General features: G+C 41.5%; 1 long non-coding RNA gene across 1 annotated transcript; it reads right to left on the bottom strand.

Annotated features, from left to right (window-relative positions):
- Nucleotides 1-896: 896 nt before the first annotated feature.
- On the bottom strand, nucleotides 897-20,998 carry LOC124271969. The gene is made up of 3 exons (XR_006897189.1): nucleotides 20,933-20,998; nucleotides 14,201-14,203; nucleotides 897-908 (listed from the first exon to the last, which is right to left on the bottom strand). It is a non-coding gene; the product is annotated as an uncharacterized LOC124271969 (long non-coding RNA).
- Nucleotides 20,999-21,091: the final 93 nt, after the last annotated feature.

Genomic DNA, 21,091 nt, shown 5'->3' with positions numbered 1-21,091 from the left:
ACATGACTTTGGTGGTTTTCTATTAAAAAACTTGACAAAAAGCCAGACTTGCGTTACTTTTGCTGTTCAGTATACATACAATACAAGTGCCCCCGATCTCAATATATTTGGAACTAGCTGTGCACTTGTCTCCAAGCTGTGCACTTGACGGATCTCCAAGGTAAGCAATATCGTTTGGTATATCATATAGTCGAAATTTGGAGAAAATAAATGAATTTAGAAGAAAAACATCAAAGCAACACATAGCAAAGAATTATGTTACAAAAGAGGCAGCATTAGGCTATCGTACGATCAAGCTAAAAGAATAATAATAAAAATAATTTTGTTTAAAAAATGTGGCACGTTTTGGGGATTTCGTTTTCAATATCATCATCAAATTTCATTACCTTTCATTGGTATACTATATATTATAATATATCAAATAACTATAGACATACCCAGTCCAGGTCTTTGCTGAGATATAGGTGATCAACCAGCAATGCTTACAAAGACACAAACTGGACTCTTTGCTGGTAAGGCACAAGCAAATGGTAGCCGTACGATTGGGTTGTATAGCGCAGGCAGAATTATGACTTATGACTTTAGTGCACAAAGAAAAATGTCTGCAATGATATGATTATGGAAGTTTCATTCCTTTTACACTCGAAACCGTTAGAGCTTTAAATACACTTGGTAAGGTCGTTCATAAACAGATTTGTACTAAAGTTATTCTATTTGCTCAGCTATGCCAAAAAAAGCACAAAAAAGCATCATAAATATTTTAAAAAGTGTTTTGATTGTGACTTATAATTCACAAACATTGAGATTGTGTTGTCTAACTAGAACTTTATTTGTGGCACAGTGAAATATAATATACACTAGACGCCAAAAGAAACGCTACCCTCCTACATTTATGAATTACTTTAAAACTATCAAAGATACGTTAGAAGGTATTAGTTTACAAGAAAGCTTAACAACACACCTTTATGCAAATCACGAAACAAAAATCTCAAATGCATTCCTATTTAGGTGAAATGCATCTTATTTAGAAGGGTTAAATTGTCCTATTTTCGTCCATGCCGAAAAAACCAATAACAGTGATTTAGATTTCCAAAACAAAGGTTGAAATTAAATTCTGCTTTGAGACAAAGATGAACCATTTAAAGAAACCATTTTTCAACTATTAAAAGAAGAAATAACTGTGTGTACAATTGTAAAATAATCATTCCTATGATTTCAGTCTTTTAAAACATTTTCTGCTGATTTGGATTAGTGAAAACAAGTAAAACGTGTCTTTGATATTGTTGAAAAATGTTTAGGAACATCTAAAATTATCTTTGTTAACATTTTTGCTTTCAAAGTAACATTTTTCCATAGCAATGTCAGTCGTCAAAGTGCAGCAATATTCAAGCAGTATCTGCATCCATTTCACATGTAGAATGATTCTATAGGGTATGAAGAGAGCCTAGAATACATGATTTGATACACAAGTACGAGAAATATGCCACGATTAACAGCTGAAGAGAGAGAAAGAGCCTTTGGGATGGTGCAGATGGGGTCGACATACAATGCTGTTGCCAACGCCCTCGGATGCCATCGTATCACGGTTATAAGACTTATTCAGGGCTTAAGACAGACTGGGGTCACCGTAGACAGACCAAGAAGTGGACGTCCACGCATCACAACGCCAGCTGAAGATAGGTACCCCCGTCACTGGGATAGGAGGGTAACGTTTCTTTTGGCGCTTGGTGTATACATGCCAACTTATATTGGGCTGATTTAGGAGAGTGAGTGAATTACATCGACAGTATTTCAGCCATATCTTTACTACATAATACATAAAGTTAACTTTTAAAAAAATCTAGTCAACGAGGGACAGTAAAAGAACTAAATTATTACAGATATAGATATAAACCTGTCAACGAGGGACAGTAAAATCAACTACATTCTCACATAAAGATGTAAAACAAGAATGTAAATCTAAGACCTTTTAACTATTGAAAACAATACAATATAAGAACAGGCTATAGATCATCAACAACTGAAGGGAGATAACCATACTAGGGACCATGGGACTTTGAGTAATTTTGCTACCTGCATGGACCTTAGTAGTATAGGGAATGGCGGTAAGGTGACAGGTCCCCTATAAGCGATATTTTTGCGAACTCTGGATCCTGTCAGAGTGAAAAATACGGGTCATCATTCGACGTCCATGCAAAAATCGTTCCCTTTTTAGAGGTAAGATATTATTAGAAGTATAAACGAAGATGAACGTGCAAAGAGAAATTGAGATACCAGAATGTATCATTGGGTTGGTATGGAATGGTGTATGGATTCCTGAGAGCTAAGCGTACTAAAAAAATATTGGCCATAGCGGGAAGAGAGACAGACATTCTGGTTTGATGTAAGTGGGCAGGACAGAGTTCCAGTAGAGTTGTGCTTAAAGATGGGACCGTTGTTTGGGCAAACCAAGAATTGGAGCTTGCATTAAAAGAGAAATCTCACTATGCTGAATCATTCGTGGACGGGGAACGGAAAATTAGCTGGATAATGAGAGACATTGGCAGGTTCGACACTCGGATTTAGAGTTTTCGTAGAACCAGCCCAAACTTTCCGGTAAGACAGAAAAAAGATAACTTGTTATCCGACCACTTTAACGGTTTTACCGAATACCATACAACCATCTGATTATTTTATGGATTTAGATTGACATCGAGGAAACAGTTCAGCGTCATATGATCTCTTTGGTTTTGGAAAGAAACGCTTGCCTGTCCTGTTGTCTGCCCTGTTCTATAAGTTTTTTCTCGTCTTCGCCGATGTCACTCATCTTGTGGACCTTGGTTCGAATCTCTTGTTTCAACCTGTGGTACTTGGCGAGTTCTGCTAAGACCAGACGGAACTCTTCCTCTGTGATCATCGATCATGTTCAACTTGGCTTCAGCTAGAACCCTAATCTCATCGTGCTTCAGTGCTTTACGTCGCAGACGACCTGAAATGAATTTGAGAGCTATTACCACCAGCCCCGATACCCCGGCTACTATTTCCAACACGAGGACAGCGGGCATGACTACAATGGTTGACAATAGACCGATGCGGATCGCACCGAGTCCCATCCTGGCTGTTATGAGCGCTGAATCCACGCTGTTGATGGCATTCACGCCTCAGTGGTACTTATTGTGCAATGCGCTTCATGCATCTCGTTCTTGTTCTAGTTGGCGTTTGATCTTGCTTATCTGTCGCAGACGAAATCCGGCCACGGTTTCAAGTGTTTTGGCAACGTTCCCATGGTGGCATACAATCCCATCTTCATATATTAATATAAGTTAGAAAGTAATATTTAATTGGTTTTCCGTCAGTTTCTGATTGATGTACTTGAGGTTGATAAAGTTTAGGTTTTCGTGCAAGTAAATAGGTGAGAGCTGAATGAAATCTGTTTCATCAACATGAACCCTGTCGAGGCTTGTTGATGGTATCAGCCCTGGTCTTATGAAAATACGGCAACGTTGGTGCGTGTGTTGATGGCTTCAGTTTATCGTCAACCCATTCAAGAGTGCCAGATTTTCCGAGGGAACGTTGACGAGATAAACTTCTATTATGAGCGTAGTGTGCAACTTTATAGCGAAATTTGAGTCGAGAAAATGCAGTTGGTAATTGGGTATGTTGGACAGCAAAGACGCATTCGAGTTGACTGGAGCTAAAATGTTGCCCGTGTGACCCGGTATTTGCAATACCTGTATGGTATTATCGATTTTTCATCGTGAAAGACGTGAGAAGGATCCTGTTGTTGATGATTTCAGAGAAGTAACCATTTTTTACAAATATGAACGATGCCGAGGTGAGGGTGATATCCATCAACCAGTCGATTTTTTGTGAAACTTCTTGCCGCACATACACATTGATTTGCAAGTGAAAGGCGTATAATGTATTTTCCGTGCCGGTTCAATGGAATCCTTGCGTGTCCCCGAGGTTGGTGAGTGCTACGGTGGCGCAATTTGCAACATCCATTGGCTATGATTAATTTCATGAAATAATTTTCAATTGGTTTTGCGACAGTCTGTCGGGCGTGCACTTGAGGCTGATGAGATGTATGCGATTGGGCAAGAAAATTTTGGCTAGTGAAATTTTTGCTTTCGAGGTCACTGGAGACTTGTGTAAGACTTCACGTCTACCTGCACGTAAATTGAGCAGATGTGATATTGCTGCTGCTTGGACCAACGGAGTTTGATCCTTTTCACGATTTTGACATCCTCTTTGTCCGCTGATGGTGCCTCTCAGAGATACACTTCCATGTAAATCGTCGAATTCGGAGGTATGCTTTCCAGGATTCTGACCATGCCATCGAATTCCGACACCAGCTGCAAACTGATGTTTTGTATCGCGGGTTTACTTGATAGCATATGACACTCCTTCCCTGCGATGGTACGTAAGCCACGAGTAGAATCCCGCTGTTGATGACTTTGGTGACGTGATGATCCTTGTTCTCAATAAACACACAGGGAGAAATGAGAGCGATATTCAACAGCCAGTTTGTTTTAGGCGAGATCATCATCCACTAGTTGTCATCAGTGTAGACGAGATTGTACGTGGTTTTTTGGAGGTACCCCGAGTCTCGAAGTCAAATGCTGCGACTATCGCCATTTGGTTTTGTCATAGTTGTTGCATATGAGATTGTATTGCATGTTGATTTCATCCCCAGTCTTGACTAAATCTCCTAGGCTGCTGACGCCACCGCTGCTGTCACCACTGGGCACTTCGGTGCGTTTGTACACGTTTTTCAGTTGCAAGGCGTACAGCTTGCCTTCGGTTCTGGGTTCATTGAACCCTCGTGTGTCCCCAAGGTCCAAGAGCATTAACGTGGCGCATTTTCTGACACGATGCGCGTTTCCGTGACCTTAAGCCTGCGTCATCGTTTTACGTGCAGTGTCATTCTGAAATATCCTATGTGTATCCTATGTGCATATAATGATGCACTTAGGACTAAAACTAGATCCTTTCCGAAGATTAAAGGAACCGCTCGGAGTCAAAGCCATCAGTGATGATCATGAACAATCTAAGCACGACCGATCAAAACCAAACACTGCTGGTTCGATTCCCCAAACTTGGTGAGAACGACGTCATCATACCTGGAACGGCACGCCTGGCTTTTCACATCACTTTGGATTCTGAGAATGACAAACGCACGATCATGGACATCAAACGACCATCAAAATCAGCGGGAACGAGGTGCTCAGCATCGATGACAGCGACATGCTTTTCACATATGTGGACCTCTGGAGACACTCGTACGAACGTTGTATAAAGGACTTTGTTGGGCAACTGTCATGTGAATAACATACATGTAGCAATAGCTCATATGCAAGACGAGCTTGATCAAATGGCACTGAAAGATAGAGCCATTGCCGAAGCATACAGGAACCGGTTTTGCATTCCGCTCGACTTCGAGTTGCTCGATGGGCACATGCCTTTTACCAGGCCACGCTGTGTGACAGGCTGGAATACGAACTCACGTTCAATGAAGACAGCAAAGACCAGACGGCACTGAGGCTAGCTACATCGATGACAACATCTCGCAGGACTTCGACATGGTCACGAGCCCAGAAGTGGCTCGGCAGATTTGCAACCAGTACTTGGGCAAGCTGTCCATCCTGTACGATCTTGTTTTGCGGCACCGGAAGATTGTCAAGGGCAACAGAGACACGCTTTGGAACATCAACCTGAACATGACGGCCCGATCGATGAAAGGCATTCTGATCATTCCCATGGAGGAATACCAACCGTTACAAAGAAGCAGCAAAAAGACTTGGAACCCCAAGATCATGAAAGTGGATGTGACCTTTGAAGGCATGCCAAACCAGCTGTTCAACCAAGGCATGCGACCTCACGAACAGTGGGATGAGATCCGAAAACTGCTGGCAATCAAGCGCGCACCATAAATCAACACAGTTGTCAAGGATCTTCAACTCCACGACATAACGATCGGGACTAAGGGATCACAATCAAAATCACCAAGACGGCGCAAGAGGCCAGCAAGTTAAATTTATATATGCATGTGATAATGGACGCGCAACTCAATATAGACAATGGAAGATTCGTGCAAGCGATTTATTGATCTGCCTCATGGTCCGCACTGCACCATCGTGTGCGGTCAGATGGCGTGCGGAAAAATGGTGTTCATGCTGGACATTCTGGAAGGATACTATTGGAACGTTTTTGATCACATCGTCATTCTCTGCCCGACATTGCACATGAACAAAACTTACAGAGAGAGAGAGTGGTTAATGAACGACAACGACATGCACAAAATCGATCCGGGAACCCGTCTGCAGAACTGTTGGCATGCTTATCACGACAGGTTTAAAGGAGAGTCGATGCTGTTTGTCGTAGACGACTACAGCGCCAACAAAGAAATGGTCAAAAACGAGACATGCTGTCATACCTGGCCTTTTCCAGCTGGCACGCCAAACACAGCGTGTGGGTCCTGACGCAAAAATTCAACTGCTCAAAGACCTGCAGGAACAGACGCGATGGGTCGCCCTGTTTCACTGCAAGGACCAGGATTCCTTTGAAGAATTCCTGGGGAAAATAACGCGGTCCTGACCAAACAGCAGCGTGACCGCATGAAAAAACTGCTGGACGAAAAGAAACACGCCAAACTCATACTGAAAACTGACCAACCCGTGGTATGGGGTTTTGGTCTTAGCAACTGTACCTGTGCGAAGACCTCGACGTGGATCCATTCATCACTCATGCAAGCTGTACCACCAGTACGGCATGTTCCTAGCTCCGCTGACTACGGTGATCATCATGGCGAAACATTGCCGATTAAAAGATTTAAATAATAATAATATTAATAATATAGAAGATGTCAATGGTGGATGCTGCCCCCGACGACAAACAAAAGACGACTACCGAGGAGGATCAGTCGCAACCAGTGATTGATGCAGTAACAAGACAAGTCGTCAATGGAACCCATACGCCAAAGTGGCAGCATGCATCACAATAATCACTCCATTGATATACAAATCAAACCATCATCATCACCGCTGCTGCCCAGGATGCCACCGCCACAACAACAGTTAGAAGTAAACCCATAATAATATCATATCATAAAATTAATACTTTTTTATTATTTATTGTATTTTTTTGTTTCATATACACAATGTCGACCATCGACAGAAAAAACATTTGTCAACGATGCGTATAATGCCACTATGGTCAGCGGACTGGCCATAGGCTTGATCACCAAAGAACCTGCGCCCAAACTCGATTTCAACTAGCAATAGATGTGCATGCTCGTGTTCGTCAAGTAAGGCATCATTGAAATAATATAAATCGATATATTAATATTATAGAGATGGCCTGTATTGCAATGATGGTCGATGGGGCGTTAGTCAATGCCATGGCATTTTCAGGCAGCAATTATTTCTTGTCTTATTTACGAACATCTAACAGCCGAGATAGAGGTGGAACGGAAACGTCAGGATTTAACTCTAGAGCAATTGCAAGCCGCACAAGCCGAATACAGGAAAAAACGCATGCAGAGAATGGATTTCATCACCGACCAGCTCCGGCAGGATCATCACGCCTTGCACACATTCAACAGCAAAAAAGCCAAAACGTGCGGTAGGAAAAGCACAACCGAGTATAGCGCTGTACACATGTTGACGATAAGAAATACCCACATCGTCAACTAAACGTGATTGGTGTGCGGCGCCAGAGTGAAGTGCCACTATCGTGTGTGCAAGGCCCATGGCGGCGATGCCTTCACGTTCAAACTCATCTATGAAAAGAAAAAACAGTACATGCACGAATGCTGGCGGCTCCGCAAAATACAACTTTGAATTAATTAATTTTTTATAATTTTTGTTCCCACATGTATGTATAAAACCGTTCGTCAATCTGTGAGACATTCATTTCACTCAAAATCATATCGAACTGTTAGACGTTCGTTTCACTCAAAGGCATAATGAACTGTTAGATGTTCATTTCACTCGAAGGCATAGCAAACTGTTAGACGTTCGTTTCACTTGCAGCCATAACGAACTGTTAGACATTCGTTTCACTCAAAGGCATAGCGAACTGCTGGACATTCGTTTTCACTCGCGAATACGAAAAGCACAACCATGACGATGACTACTACTACGGTCGGAGCATTCAAAGCAATCACTAGAGAGCGCGAATTGATGGGATATTCTTGCATGAGGAAATCTCAACTGTTGCACTTACTCAACATCTAATACATCAAACCCTTAACCGTGAAGCAGTTGAAGCGCTGAGCCAGAGACATCAGCTTACGCAGGTACTCCAGGCTTCGCAGAGCCGAGCTGATCGCATTGCTGGAAGAGAGCAAGCCTGGCGGTAAACTGAGATTCGTGCCCACAGACCACCAGAGCATGTCGATCCTTAACAGCCGTTTCTCCTACTCCACGACAGTCTTCTTTGTGTGCTTCCAACAGGTCGGTTCGACTATAACCGTGAAGGCATCGTTCACAGAAGTGTGTTTCTTCTCCAGTATGTTTCGACTGATCTCTTGAAAGTCTGCTCAGACTTTGAACTTTTGTATAATGAACCTTGTCATCTTTTTCGATTAGGAATGTATTGATCCTGGGAATGTGGTCGGGGGCATCGCTTATTCTATGCACAATCGTTCAATTACCATCGTGTCCGAAGATGTTGATGGCCAAATTGTTTTGTTTTTTGACCTTTGAAATTTGAGAGATCGGGGTAGGTTCGTCTATACCATCCCAGTTAATCCAAAGTACCATCTGCCTTTGAATGGCATGTAGTTTGTGACATCCAAATAAATGGTGTCAATACTTCCCACCACCCATCCGGAACCCCTGTGAGTCCATCGTTCCAATGATTCCTGTATTTTTTCATAACGACGTATCGATGGTCGAATAGATAGAGTGGGATTGAATGATGACTTCTTGTTTGCGTCTGAAATAAGGCTCGATGTACTACCATCTGCCTGTTCTTTTTCTAGTGACATTTTTCGTCATATGAGCGAAATATTCTCAAGCACGATGTTAAATCCAATTTCACCTCACCTAGTGACACTTTGATTGTCAACTGGTATTTAATGCTTTTCAAATCCTCCAACTCATCACTGATTTTGTTGGCGATCAGGGGTTTAAGTTTACTAATATCAATATTAGACTAGACAGTCATCCACCAGCCTTTAAGATACTTACCTACAGTGTGGTCTGTGGGCACGAATCATAATGAGATCGGTTTGCTGTCTTCCAGTAATGTTGGTACAGTAACAGTTGGTCCTTTTTTCGGAATAACCCTTGAATATCTCAATATTCGGCCGTGCATTTCGTGCCACAGGTCTGGACTTTACCCAGAAGCACGAATTTGCAACGATAAGGAGCGGGTCTCATCTTTGTTACATATATATTCACATAAATATATTTTTTAATGTAATTGTTTGGCGATTAAGACCATCGTAGCGAGACCTAACACCACGAAGATCAACTCGCGTTTTTTCTGATTCAGGGAAGGTGTGTAGTATTCCGATAGGTTGGGCTCATCTCCGAGGGGTTCCCGTTGTTTTCCCGTGACGAGATAATACTCGTGCATGGCCTCGTTTACGTCCTGAAACGTTCGTATGGCGTGACCTTCTCGTTGGAGTTGATCGTGAATAAAATCCATTCTTTGCATTTGTTTTTTCGCGTAGTAGGCTTGCACGGCTTGTAATTTCTCCACGGCTAAATCGTGGCATTTCTGTTCCGCTTTGGATGTTCGTAATGTAGAAAAAAGGTAATTGCTACCCGAAAAAGTGAAGGGGTTGACTAAAGCCCCACCGACCATTGGGCAATCGTGGCCATTTTTTGTGTTTTATAGTGGTTCTTTACTTTGTTTTCCGGAATGATGCCTTGCTTGATGAGCATATCTTTGGTGGTTATCGCTAGTCCCAAATCCAGGACCAGCATGCCCATGCCCTACGCATTGAAATTGACGTAGGGCTGAATAAATATCGAGCACATCAAAGTCCACCCCCCAACGCGATTGAACAACCCTTTCTCGATCAATCTCTACATGATGATAATATACTGTAAAGGTTTCAATTTTTTATAAGGAGATAATACCATGTCGAGAGGTACGACGAGCAATTCCATTCAATATAATGAATATGTTCTTAACCTTTTTTTTATTTTTGATGAGTCTACACATCTAATTAAACATCATTGTTAGAATGTTTTAGTTTCACTGAGAAATATCCTTAAACGTGTAACACTATTTTAATTTCGGTGCGATCCTTGTTTATATGGGTTGTACCGCTCCACGTCCTGTCATTGAAGCCTTATGGAGAGCAAACGACCCAGCCCGTGTGATATATAAATATGTATTTTCATAAACCTTACAGTCGCATTTGTAGAAGAATAATTATGTAACAATGTAAAACATTATGAAGACCGCGCCGAATCGCTTACGTTGGGCCAGTCTCTTCTTATATACGAATATGCACGTTTGTTGACAAACAAGAGAAAAGTCCGGTCACGTGATATGCATATGAGCCTGTGGCAGTGATTTTATGCTAAGTCATTGATGCGCCGGAGAGTGCGTGTCGCGATGCCTAGTGTTAAATCATACAGATTTCGATATTATTCTGTCAACAATTAAGGAAAACACCACAAATCATGTGATCTTTTTCAATTAAAAAATGGCATACCATCAAATAATGCAGTTACTTTGTTCCAGTAGTATATGATTATCGAAACCAGTTTTTCTGTAACTTATATACTGAGTCAAAAAAGAAACTTCACATTCTTTCTTCAGGGCACTATAAAAGAACAAGAGATGGTAAGATGGTGAAATTGTTATTATTTCATTGCTGAGATCTGTGTGATGTACTCGATACACTGACAGTGCCATAATCAGTTCCATTAGGCTACACCGCCGTTCCAAAACATGGGTATACAGAATGTCAAGTCACAAGAATAAAAATGCGAAATTTCTCAGTTCAGTATTGTGTATGGCCGCCCCGCGCATTCACCACTGCCAAACACCGTCTCCTCATCGACTGCCTGATGCTTGTGAACACGTGGTTGGGGATTCTGCGCCATTGCTCTTGCAAGGCAGCGCCAAGTTCCTGCAAATTCTGAGGTCGGTTCCTAAGACCACGAAGCCTTCTCCCAAGTGCATCCCAAACGTGCTCTATTGGATTAAGGTCAGGGGACCTCGATGGCCAGTCCATGACGTTGATTCTAGCGTTTTGAAGGAAATTTCGTGTCAACATCGCGGTATGCGGCCGAGCTTTATCACTCTGGAACTGTAGACCTGGGCCATGAGCCGCCATGAAAGGAACGAGTTCAGGGGTGAGCACCTGGTCGCGGTAAGCAACAGCTGTGAGGTTTCCACGGATGACCAGAGTCAGGAACGGTTGTTCCCGCAGAAAGCACCCCACACCATGCAACTTCCGCCCCCGAATCTGTCGACTTCCTGTACACAACATTGGGCACACCGTTCACGACGTCGTCTCCAGACTCTATGCCTACCGTCCGCGAATCTGAGGGTAAACCTGGATTCATCGCTAAAGACGACTCGATTCCAGTCTCTCTGGGTCCATTGGAGGTGACGTTGGGCCCACAGCAGACGCTGACGTTGATGAAACGGCGTCAATATTGGCCCACGATATGGACGTCGAGAATGGAGATTGGCAACCCGCAACCGATTGCGAATGGTCTGTGAGGACAGTCGACCTCTAAACATCTCAGCCCTGGTTCCTGTAGCCGGTCTTCTGCTCGTGACGTCAAACGTGGACGACCCGACCTTGGGCGATCAGAATTGGTGCCAGTTTGTTGTAGACGACCTCACAAGTCATACACAGTACGACGGCTGCATCCCATTGCTCTTGCGACGTCAATAACTGATCTTCCCGCTTGCAACATGCCAACGGCACATTCACGTTGCACATTTGACAATCGTGGCATTTCAAGTACCGTTAGAACTGTGGTTTAAAAGTGTTTTTTTCAATTCTTGAGGCCAATGCAAACACGTGCATCTGAAGAAAACTTCGATGCAAAGATCACGTGATCGACTGCACGTGCAAAACCTGATTTGGCACTAACGTCATTTGCACGACGAATGGATGGGTTTGAGTGGGTTTTGCTAGAGTCGACATATAGGGATCCCATTTCGGATACATAGATGTATCATCAGAGAAAGATTATTCATTATTTCTCAAATTACATTTTGTGAAGTTTCTTTTTTGACTCAGTATATATTCATTTTTTCTCTCATCAACACCATGTGTGTTTTAAACACTACAGGTTGGAGCGAGCGTCGTTCCCCGGCCGCGTCATACCAAAAGGCGTTAAAATATTGACTTGTTGGTCCCTGCCTGGCACATGGTTCGTTTTCATTAGGCCACGGAGCCGATCAAAGCTACGAGAGCCTAATGTGCAAACGTGGGTGTGCGATTGCCTGGTTACCGACCCTCAGACAGGCGTTTTTATTATGAGCTGGGTTTTTTCTGTAAAATATGTTCATTTCCGAGACTAGTTGTTCGTCTAATCACCCGCCTCAAACTCTACATACACATATCTGCTCCCTACCTGATTCATGATAAATTTTACTTCATGCAATATTCGGATATACGAGTATATATCCGGGTATATGCTCATTTTTCGACATATGGTTGTCTGCAACAATCAGAATCTCCTACCAGGATATGGTTATTATGTGCAGTTCGTTCCGACAAAAAAACCCACAAAAACATAATGTAGTTGAAATCCATATGTGACACAATAGATGATATTCATTTTTACTTGACAACACAGCTTCGAATATGCATATAGAATAGAATCAATATAAAATATAGTAATGTCCGAAGATTGTAATTCACATACACGTCCATGTGTATGAAACACTAGTCTCTGAGTCTCAAATGCTAAAGCAGTTTGAGGGAATATTTCATGCCAATTTGATATATAATGAAAGTATATTGTGTAGTTGTACATGGCTGAGATAAAAAATTGTGAATTAAAATCTGTTTGACAGGAGAATACATATAATCCATCAGGTATATCAGGTGTAGTTTCGTTTTGTGCAGCCGTATGTTTAGCTTCCATGAATCGCAATAGTCCTCAAATGAGTTCAAAGCATCTTGTAGTCCCTTTGATGATTCATCAAATAATATTGTATCACCTGCATATAATAAAATGAACAACTGTACAGATATCACCAAATCTTCGTCTTCAATATAGTTTAGATTTACACCATTACAGTCTGAAGTAAGTAAATGAGTTTCAATATCATTTATGAAAATGGAGAATAGTAAAGGTGACAGATTTTCCCCTTGTCTGACGCCGTTGTTACATGAGAAGTAGTTTGATACATCATTATTACATTGTACAAGTGATTTGATATTGCTATACATTGATTTGACAAGATTCAGGAATTTGCCCTCTATACCAATCGTTTGCATTGGTTTGTCATCCTCTTTATTTTGATTACCATTTAAAATTTTGCAAAACTCTTTCGGATCATGTTTCTGTTTTTCTCTCAACACTTTATCTAATCCTTCTTTGTACAATTCATCTTTTTATAATTCTTAGATTCAAGTCTATAAACGCGTTTGTTATAAACAGAATTAATTTTTTTCAATCGCCGTTTGGTTTTATTAAATCTTTTCCTAGCATTATGGCACGCTACACTAAACCACGGTTTAGATTTGTTAACATTTTTCTTGCTTCTTTCTCTCTGACTTCGGACTCCGAAAGTTGCTCGTGCAGCCTGTGTCAGCACGTGCGCGACCTCATCTGTGATGCCACTCACCAGGACTGGGTCACCTTGCTCAAGCCTGGCTAAATGTGATTTATGTTGTTTATCCTTGCGGTGTCTAAGTTTTTAATGAATTCTTTGGATTTATCACGGTTATATCGTCTTGGCCTACGTTGAGGGTTATGTGACCTATTGACTTTATGTTGGACACCTGTTGTTTGAGCCTGCAAAATATTACTGGAAATGCTAAATGTTATATGACAGTGTGCATCTTAATACAAGGGTGAAAAGTCAAGTACATTCAAATCAATGATTAAATGTAAGCATGATGCAGAGCATATTACATAGTCAACAACACTAGCATCTTTACATGTTCTTCTACCAATATACTTGTCATGACCGATTCTACCATTACATATAAATAGGTTACAATTTCTACATATTTCAATCAGTTTATTCCCTGAATTATTTAATCTAGATTTATCTTCACTTGCTCTTATCAGAGGTAAATTGGGGTCTTCTAATAGTGTATTAGGCTCAATATTAGTATAAATATCATATACATCCATATCCATTTCCTTCAATATTTGTTCACTGAACAAAATAAAATCACAAAGCTGCTTTAGTTCTGGCATTGAAGACTCCCATCAAAATAATATGTTCACTTATTGAGCTAAAATAAAGTGGAGAATGTTCAGTGTCAATAAATGTCTCATTTGTGAAATATTTTGAGTTTTCAGGAGGTATATATACAATACCTTAGTAAACATCTTCTTGAACATCAAATAGGGATTTACATATTTTTATCCATAATATGGATTCACAAAATTCTTCTGTAATGACTGTCACATATTTTTCGTATTTATGTCTAAATGCAACGACAATACCACCAGATTTCCTTGATGATGTCTTTCTGTTTCGGAGAAATAGCTTATAACCTGGGATATCAATATCGTCTAATGTATCAGTTTTAGTTTCTTGAAATCCTACAATGTCATTGTTTGATATCATTTCTTGTAATTCTGTGTAATCTAAGCGTTTTTTCAGTCCACATACATTTAAGGAGAGGACTTTTAGAGTGTCATTTGAATTATTAGAATCATCGTCATCATCACCACCATCATCCACATCATCATCATCATCATCGTCGTCGTCATCATCCCTGTAGGGAGGGTGAGGAGTATCTACAAGTCTGCTGTCAATATAGAGCTTGTCAACAACTATGTTGGCTCTCTTACCTTTTCGCTTGGCTGCCTTCAGCTTAGGAAGAAGTATATCTCGTCTATATTGGGCAATTTCTGGAGGAAACTGCTCCATAACACTATGTGGTTTGCCTTTAAGTTCCTTACCAGCGTATTTCACAGAATCACGCTCCCTTGTGTAGACAAAGTTGGCGATAAGTGGCCTGGGTCTCGCCTCCCCAGCTCCCTGGGGGGTAAACCGCCTCTGTCCGATCGTGTGCACCCTCTTAAAATGCAAATCAGAACTTTCTGGCTTCATATGATCCTTGATGAACTTTCTAAGAATGCGTTCACTGTGTTCCCATGTTTCATTCTGCTCTTCAGGGATGTTTGTAAAGATTAGATTGTCGCGCATAGATCTACATCTTTGGTCAATCAGGTTTTCTCTTAATTCCACATTTTCATGTTTAAGTTCAGTGGTGAAATTAACTTTTTCCTGTAAATCTTTCATTTTCTTTTCAATCAATGCTTTATCCCTGTTCCAGTCAACCGACACTCGCTGATGAAACCAACACTCGTCTCAACAGATTCTACCTTAGATTTCAGGGTATAAATCTCTTTTACTTTCGTTTCCAGTTTAGAGACGTTTAGGTTGATATCGGTCACATCCTTTTCAATGATATCAAGTTTTCTCAACCTACTGTCTATCGAGTCAAGTCTAAACAATCATCGATCGATCGTGAATGTGACCGACCTGTTGAATGTGTTTTTCCTTGTGAGGGATTGAGCACCTCCGGGTGTTGAATCTGTTCCACGTTATACAGGGTGTTCAGGGATTCTCTCAATATGTTCCCAGTGTCCATGGCCGGCTTCTTGCGAGTCTGGCTCGAACGTGTCAGTTTTTGGCGACGACTTTTTTCTCTTTCTGTTTCTTATTCTTTTTACCTTCAGAGACTGGTGTGGATGTTGTAGGCATAATAAACAATCTGTGTATAGCGTATATGCATGTGTGGTACGCCAGCTGACTTCAGGGTAAGGTTGATGACTTATCTCTTGTCAGGAGCTCGTTACAACACGTCTTGCCTATCCACCATCTTGGATCTTGAGCATAACTGTGCATAACATAACATTGCATGAAATAAACGTTATTTGAAAAGTTATAAATATAACCCTAAATAGACATGTAACAACGCAATTTGCATGCAATTTGATGTAACTATCACACGTGCACATTGTGCACAAACGAACCTACTCACTTTTTGTATGCTTTTTGACACCTGAAGTTCACACACCTGATATTGAAAATTGGAAAACGGTTCGATATTCTCTAGCCTCTGAATGTTGTGGAAAGCAGTTAATTTCAACGTAAACCGCGCGTACTGCTTACCGAAAATCAGCGTCTCCGCGCCGTTGGTATGCTGGAGACTGAAATGGCCCAAAATGAAGTAGCCAGACATTTTGGTGTCCATCGAAACACGATCTCGTCTCTATGGTAACATAATTGGAACACGTGAGATTTGCCTCGGAGCGGCCGCTCACGCGTGACGTCACGTCACATCACATTCGGCTGACCCTATTTTAGGAATCGATTCAATCAGGCATTGTTTTAAAACAATCATGATTGTGGGGTAGTCATGGTGACCATACCTTCCGGCATTGTTTATGTTCACCTTTTTGTGTTATCGTCTTAGATTGCAGTAATTTGTTACCATGGTTCAGTTTCAGCTTTGTTCTGTACCACTTATCGGTTTTCAAAGCATACACAACAAAATGGAGTACTCATCTTAAAAAAAATGGCTTCTGTAGATTAATGCTCATGGATATATTTCGTTATGGCATTAAGAATGGAGAGAAAATTCAATATCATAATTTGTCATTCTTTCATAACTGCCAAAGTACCTGTAAGTGAAGAAGATAATTGTGTCACCATGATTATATAATTTATACTAATATATGTCATATCCTAGCAGTTGACGGGTCAGTAATACAGCATGAGACTTTAGTTTATCATCATCAACTTTGGCTCGTCACGCCGAAGACCCGGGTTCGATTACCCACATGGGTACAATGTGTACCCGTGATATTGCTGGATTATTGCAAAGGCGTTGTAAAACCATACTCACGCACTCTTTGCTTTTGTACCCCATAAGGTCATTTGGATTCTTGTATAATTTTGCTTTTTTTCTAGTCTTTCTCCAATATGGACTGCTCGTCGGATTTCGCTGTTTAACCAGGGCTTGTCTCTTGGCCAAACTCGTTTGGAGGGAACACATTATTTTACATAATGTACGAGTGATAATGTTAGCGCGTTACAAGCTTTGCTGACCGACGTGCAGTTCTTAAAAACTGTTTCCTCAGTTTTGGAAAGAATCACCGGTTCGTAATCACTTTACTTGTATAGTAAAACACCTCTTGCAAGTTAAGTAAATATAACTTAAAAGAGAAACAAAAACTCTTGTGGTCACAGATATCGCCGCTAAAGTCTCAAACGTTTTCTGCGGTGTCGCGGTGACGCCAACCCGGAGAGCCGATATTCGTGCAATATATGTGATAACTGTATAATGGCATTACGTTAATCTATACTTGCATATATACTCAAGCCAATAATGGTTGTCCTCCCCCTCCCCACCCCAACCCCACCCACACCCCACACCCCTCTCCAATAAAAAAATTTGAAGGGGGTGACAACCCATTATTCGCATGAGTATATATATCGTGTTGGTTGTGGACAATGATTTTCAACAAATCATCGTCTAGGTTTCCATCGAGAACCACATTTGTTGAGTGATCAAAATAATTCCAACATGATACACGGGTGTTAAATGGGCGATATTTAAAGCACAGTAACAAATTCATTTGAAGTATATAGTTGTATTTGAAACCACGTTATTTCATGCTTGTGTTCTTGGAAATATGTTCGGTGTTTAAAACTTAATGGTTCACCTAAACAATCCCTGTCCCTTTTAACTAGGACAAAGACCCGTAAAGATCCGGGTTAGAATTGGTCTTCAGCAACCCATGCCAGAGGTTTGACAGACTCGCTGAGCTGGCTGACATACGTCATCGTATCCCAATTGAGTAGATCGATGCTCCTGATGTCAATCACAGGATTGTCTTTTCCAGACTCGATTAATTTCAGAAACCTTTAGTATGGCCGTTACACATTGTCAGGGGAGATGCTAGCTCTCCACTCGCTTGGTCCGTTGCAGGATGCTAAGTGTAGGAGTGAGGGGTCGGGCGACCGCGACTCCTAAGTAACAACATTACATTCGTGTACACATACATTCGAAGATAAACGTAACACCAGGTTCTATACTCGCATAGGTTGACTCTCAGTCCATCACTCTCACTACAACTTCAACATAAGACTGGGTATCCATGTACCACACAGAGAAACTGAGTGACGTGGATTAGCTTCCGAAAATGTCGACATTGCTCTCCTTGTGTTAAACATGTCTTTTTTTTTAAAAAATGGTTCGAGCTTAGTCACATGTTCCAACACATCGTTTTGGTTCGTTAAAACTGGATCTGACCTTGAAATCCTGTGTGTCGTGATCGGAAGAATATTGGGTAGCACCGTTCGGTGACTCACCCCTTTTCACTGATTTGCTGATTGTTATTTTGTCAGCTTACTCTGTTCTGTCTTTCACGATGGATGTCTTCTGTCTTTACCTTTAATAGCTTACGGTCAAACGCCTTTCTGTCTCCATAACGTGCCTAACCATTATTACTCAAGAGCAAACTGCAAGTCTAATCTGATGTAATTCTCTAATGGCTTAGGAACCGGTGAAGGTCCGGGTTAGAATATTGGCCTTCAGAACTCATGCTTGTCGTAAGAGGCGACTAACGGGATCGGGTGGTCAGGCCCGCTGACTTGGTTGACACATGTCATCGGTTCCCAATTGCGCAGATCGATGCTCATGCTGTTGATGACTGGATTGTCTGGTCCAGACTCGATTATTTACAGACCGCCGCCATAAGGCTGGTGAGTGCAGCGTAAAACTAAACTCACCCACTCACTAATGGCTTAGGGGTTCATTTTTACCTTAGGATTCATATTTTAACATTCCCTGTTGTACAATGAACTGGTCCCGAATTTGGTTCAATATCACCTGTGAATATTGTTAATAATAGTTAGGTTACAACCACGTTAGCTCACTTGCATCCTGCTTGAAATATACACACACTCAGTTACAAATACAGAGCAGTCTCCTGATTTCAACATCTGTTTATCTGCATTTCGGATAATATATGTCAGGATAACGCGGAGAGGACATTATGCGATTGCGGTAAGCTGGGCTGTATTTGTCATCATTTGTTTGTTTGTTGTTAAACGACATCGTTTATGTGTGTTGAGCCCCCTTTAATTTATTATATACACATGGAAATCAAGCATTGCAACCACCGAGTCAGCGAGCTTGACCACCCGATGCCGTTAGTCGTCTCTTACGACAAGCATGGGTTGCTGAAGATCAATTCTAACCTGGATCTTCACGGGTGTGAAATAAATCTAAAGAAACTGTGTATAACATTATACTGTACATGATATGAATATTTGCAGTATCAAAGACGAATAGTAAGTACGAAACAAGTTACTGTGTTATTGAATTCCCTGCAACGTAAAGAACAATATTTTGTAGCAAGGAGCGGGTGTAGCAGCTGTTTTCTTCATGAGATGCTTGCGGTAACTGGGCCAATTGGTGCAAAACACAACACTACTAAGTAGTACATGACAGGAAACCTTTATTTACATACACATATATGGCACAATATGGGGTTGCCTCGATTGCCTACTGTGTAACCCTGGGGTCGTGGTGACCCGGGTAGAGAGAGGCCCTGGGGTCGTGTTGACCCGGGCCGGAAGATTGAAATGGCCTGGGGTCTTAGGGACCAGGACTTGTGTACGTGAGAGGGATATACCGGTCCTGGGGTCCGATGACCCGGACGATCCCTGCTTAAGTAATGCTCTTTGGGGGCCACAAGCCTTCCATGCTCTGAGTATGGAGTAGCTTGTGATGCTCAAACGAGGTTAGTACAAGGAGCGGTTGTAGCAGCTGTTTTCTTCATGAGATGCTTGTGGTAACTGGGCCAATAGTTTGAATCTGAAACCCTGATGCAAATTAGTGTATACTTAAACTGAGATAAACTACAGTGAGTAATATGTACAGCGAAGCATTTATTTACTGTGTAAAGCTAGGTTTCCATGTGCACGTATTGTCTGCGTAATTGCGTGATGCGTATTACGTATTACGTGTGCGTGGTGTCCAATTCCATGTGTACGTGTATAAAGACTATGTGATGCTTTAAATCAAGTCTACCGTTGAGCTGTAAGGTTGCCCTGGATCATCACCAAATCACTTCTCCTGCGGCAGGTGATCGCTCCCCACATCATAACACTGTCCCGGCCGAATCTGTCCACCTGGGGAACGCAAGCGTCGGTGAATAATCGGCGGACAGCGATCAACCTTTTATACCCATCATTGAGACTATCTGATCCCCAACTTTCACGTGCATTGCATGTGAATTGTGTATTCTGTGACATTACGCGCCGAAATTGAAAATCATGCTGTTAAATACGGGTATTTTACGGATGGTGCGTTTTGTTGTGATGTTTCAAAACATAAACACCATAGGCCTCATAAACAGAGCAAAACCTTTTGTACAATGAATCACGTTTTAATTCATTGCTACATGCAATTGATATTTTCACGATGCGTTTCTTTTTTGGGAGAGTATATAATTATAACTAGCTATGACTTTCAAACCAATATACGGTATTTCCACTAATAAGCGCTTGGGCGCTTTTATTTTTTCAACGGACTTCCACAACCCGGGCCTAGATTTTCGAAGCTCTCTAAGCGCTAGGATAGTCATAAGTGCCATACATTAACATTGACTTACGACTATCTTAGCGCTAAGAGAGCTTCGAAAATCTAGGTCCCGGCGCTTATTAGAGGCCCGGCGCTCATTGGAGATCCGGCGCTTATTACATAATATCCATCAACCCGTGCCATGCGGAGAACAGAAAATTATTACTAAACGGACCGTTCCTTACTAAATCTATTTTTGGATGAAGGGAGAATACATTTATAAATAACGTACCCAGCGCTTATTAGAGGCCTGGTGCATATTAGAGGATATAAGGTAATATTGATATTAATACTCAATTTTAATCTTATTGAATGACTGCGTTTACATTT

This window comes from Haliotis rubra, unplaced genomic scaffold, assembly GCF_003918875.1.
Source record: "Haliotis rubra isolate DU_JTF1 unplaced genomic scaffold, ASM391887v1 Scf165, whole genome shotgun sequence".
Taxonomy (NCBI): domain Eukaryota; kingdom Metazoa; phylum Mollusca; class Gastropoda; order Lepetellida; family Haliotidae; genus Haliotis; species Haliotis rubra.
The sequence above is the reverse complement of the archived record's forward strand: the minus strand, read 5'-3'. Positions and strand labels throughout refer to the sequence as shown.